The sequence below is a fragment of the Sciurus vulgaris genome (genome assembly GCF_902686455.1).
Source record: "Sciurus vulgaris genome assembly, contig: HiC_scaffold_442_arrow_ctg1, whole genome shotgun sequence".
In the NCBI taxonomy this organism is placed as follows: domain Eukaryota; kingdom Metazoa; phylum Chordata; class Mammalia; order Rodentia; family Sciuridae; genus Sciurus; species Sciurus vulgaris.
In genome coordinates, this window is record NW_027632595.1 from 5,893,985 (window position 1) to 5,897,404 (window position 3,420).

Sequence of the window (3,420 nt, forward strand, 5' to 3'; positions counted from 1 at the left end):
TATATATATATATATATATATATATATATATATATATATATACATACATACAATGGAATGGAATATTACTCTGCCATGAAGAATGATAAAATTATGGCATTTGCAGGCAAATGGATGAAATTGGAGAATATCATGCTAAGTGAGATAAGCCAATCTCAAAAAACCAAAGGACGAATGATATCACTAATAAGTGGATGATGACACATAATGGGGGTTGGGAGGGTTTAGTGTTAGGGTTAGAGTTAGGGTTAGGTAGGGGGGCAAGCATGGCAGAAGGAAGGACTGTATAGAGGGAAAAGAGGGGTTGGAGGTGTGGGGGCAAGGGAAAAAATAACAGAATGAATCAAACAACATTACCCTATGTAAATCTATGATTACACAAATGGTATGCCTTTACACCATGTGCAAACAGAGAAACAACATGTATTCCATTTGTTTACAATTAAAAAAAGAAAGAAAATAATAAGAGGCGCAAAAAAAAAGAGGAAAAAAAAAATAAAATCACACACACACACAAAAGAGATAAAGTTGCCATACTGTACTTCCAGACAAGTTCAGCCTTTTTACATGAAGAGAAATTGCCCAAGGCACTTGATAAGCTGAGATCTTCTGAAGTTTCTACTACAGAATTCAGAACTTCGTTTGCTTGAAGGCCATAGTGTATTCACTAGAAGTGACATTCATTAGATATCACCTATGTGCTACGCATTGGTCTAGCCTTGGAACAGAAAGGTAAATAAACAGGATTATTTAAAGAGCTTTCAATATACTAATAAAAAAGGGAGGAAATATGCTTACGATTGTCCTTATAAACAGAAAGTAAAGGGAGGGTATACTAAGAAGAGAACATCACCTTAGTGGGTGTGAACGTGTGTTAGCGAGCGCAAAGGCAGCGAAAGCTGGCGTTTTTGCTTGGTCTTGGCCCCAGCAGCATTCAGCACAGCAGCAACCCCCAAAGCGGCGGCATCGCCAGCACCAGGCGGCCAAGGCCAAGGCCAGACTCTGTGAGGCTCTTCTAGCAATAGCTGCGGTTTCAGGGGCGCAGCTTCTTCTGGCTGGGGCCTTCATGTCAGCGACTGCAGCGCCTTTACTGCGCGCCGAGGGTCACCATCCTCGAAGTCCGGCGGCGCGGCCTTAGTCCCGCTACCCGGCCCCATCAGTCTCCTTCCTTCTCCCTTCAGCCGCCCTCCGAGCCGCCGCCCCTGCCCGTTCCTCATGTGGCCCGGCCTGCCCGCCCCGCGTCCCCTCCAGCAGGTGCCTCTCCCCCTGGCGGGCTGCCTGCATGTCTTTGCTGCCCTCAGCCCCGCCGCCACCGCTGCTACCCCCGCTGCAGCCTCCCCCGCCGCCGCCACCGCCTGGACCCTGGCGCGCTGAATGCAGACCAATAGGGATGCCAAAGGAAACATATGATCCTCCAGATCCTCGCAGAATTTGTACCATCATGTCAGCAGAGGATGTAGCCAATGGGAAAAATCTCACTGGGCAAAATTAGAAATCTCGGGTAGAGTGCGGAGTTCAAGTACATCACTTTGGTCATTGACACACTTGACAGCACTGCACCTAAATGACAATTTCCTTAGCCGCATCCCACCTGATATTGCCAAGCTTCATAATCTGGTTTACCTGGATCTGTCATTCAATAAACTCAGCAGTTTACCTACCGGCAGAACTAGGAAACATGGTGTCTCTCAGGAAATTGCTTTTAAATAACAATCTGTTACGGGTTTTGCCTTATGAACTTGGTCGGCTCTTCCAGCTACAAACTCTAGGTTTGAAAGTTAATCCTTTATCACAGGATATTCTCAATATATACCAGGACCCAGATGGAACACGAAAGCTACTGAACTTCATGCTTGACAATCTTGCAGTTCATCCAGAGCAGCTTCCTCCGAGGCCATGGATTACATTAAAAGAACGAGACCAAATTCTGCCATCAGCATCATTCATAGTTATGTGTTATAATGTGTTATGTGATAAATATGCTACCCAGAAGCTATATGGCTATTACCCATCCTGGGCATTAAACTGGGAATACAGAAAAAAGGGAATCATGGAAGAAATTGTTAACTGTGACGCAGATATCATTAGTCTTCAGGAAGTGAAAACAGAGCAATACTTCACTCTCTTTCTGCCAGCATTGAAGGATCGTGGATATGATGGATTTTTTTTCTCCAAAGTCACGTGCCAAAATCATGTCTGAGCAGGAGAGAAACCATGTGGACGGTTGTGTAATATTCTTGAAAACAGAAAAATTTACATTGGTGCAGAAGCATACAGTGGAATTCAACCAAGTGGCAATGGCTAATTCAGATGGATCCGAAGCTATCCTGAACAGAGTGATGACAAAAGATAACATTGTTGTCACTGTGGTATTAGAGGTTCACAAAGAACTATTTGGAGCAGGTATGAAGCCTATTCATGCTGCAGACAAACAGCTGCTTATAGTGGCAAATGCCCACATGCACTGGGACCCAGAGTATTCTGATGTGAAACTTATCCAGAGCATGATGTTTGCCTCAAAGGTTAAAAACATTCTGGAGAAAGCCTCAAGTAGGCCTGGCAGCCCAACTTCAGATCCTAATTCCATCCCACTGGTGCTATGTCAGATCTTAACTCATTGCCAGATTGAGGTGTTGTGGAATATTTAAGCAATGGAGGAGTAGCTGACAACCATAAAGATTTCAAGGAACTAAGGTACAATGAGTGTCTTATGAACTTCAGCTGCAATGGAAAAAATGGAAGCTCAGAAGGGAGAATTACACATGGCTCCAACTTAAGAGCGCCTATGAAAATAACTTGATGCCTTACACCAATTACACCTTTGATTTCAAAGGCGTGATTGACTACATTTTCTATTCCAAGACTGATATGAACCTGCTTGGTGTCCTGGGGCCTTTAGATCCTCAATGGCTAGTTGAGAACAACATCACTGGGGTCCACACCCTCACATCCCTTCAGACCACTTCTCACTGTTAACATAACTTGAACTCCACCCTCCATTCCTGCCTCTTGTCAATGGTGTTCACTTGCCTAATGGAAGGTAGTGGAGTACTGCCCTGCAAAGATGGGGATCTATTGCTATAGACCTGTACAGTTGTAAATCAAAGTATGTAGGATTGAAGTATGGCTATCCCTAAGCTGCTTCTTCAGGTTCCTTTCATTATGGGTTTGCTGTAAGACTTTGTACATTTTTGTGCATATTGATATCATTTGGCACTAGGGGTGGAACCAAAGTACTATTGTCTTTCCAAAATTTTAATTTAACGTGTTTTTAAATTGGATTTTCTTCATTTTATATTAGGAGTCAGCATTCATAATTGATTAATCATCTATTTGAGGCCAAACATCAATATATTTGCTTTAGAAAAATGAATACATTCTTTTGAATGGTTTCAAATGAGCCAATTGATTTTTTTTGTA

The 3,420-nt window shown here is 43.1% G+C and overlaps 1 pseudogene across 1 annotated transcript; it reads left to right on the forward strand.

Moving 5' to 3' along the window:
- The first annotated feature begins 1,390 nt into the window (after positions 1-1,390).
- Positions 1,391-3,122, forward strand: LOC306652675 (CCR4-NOT transcription complex subunit 6-like; annotated as a pseudogene). The gene has a single exon. The product of its transcript is annotated as a CCR4-NOT transcription complex subunit 6-like (transcript).
- The last annotated feature ends 298 nt before the right edge of the window (positions 3,123-3,420 follow it).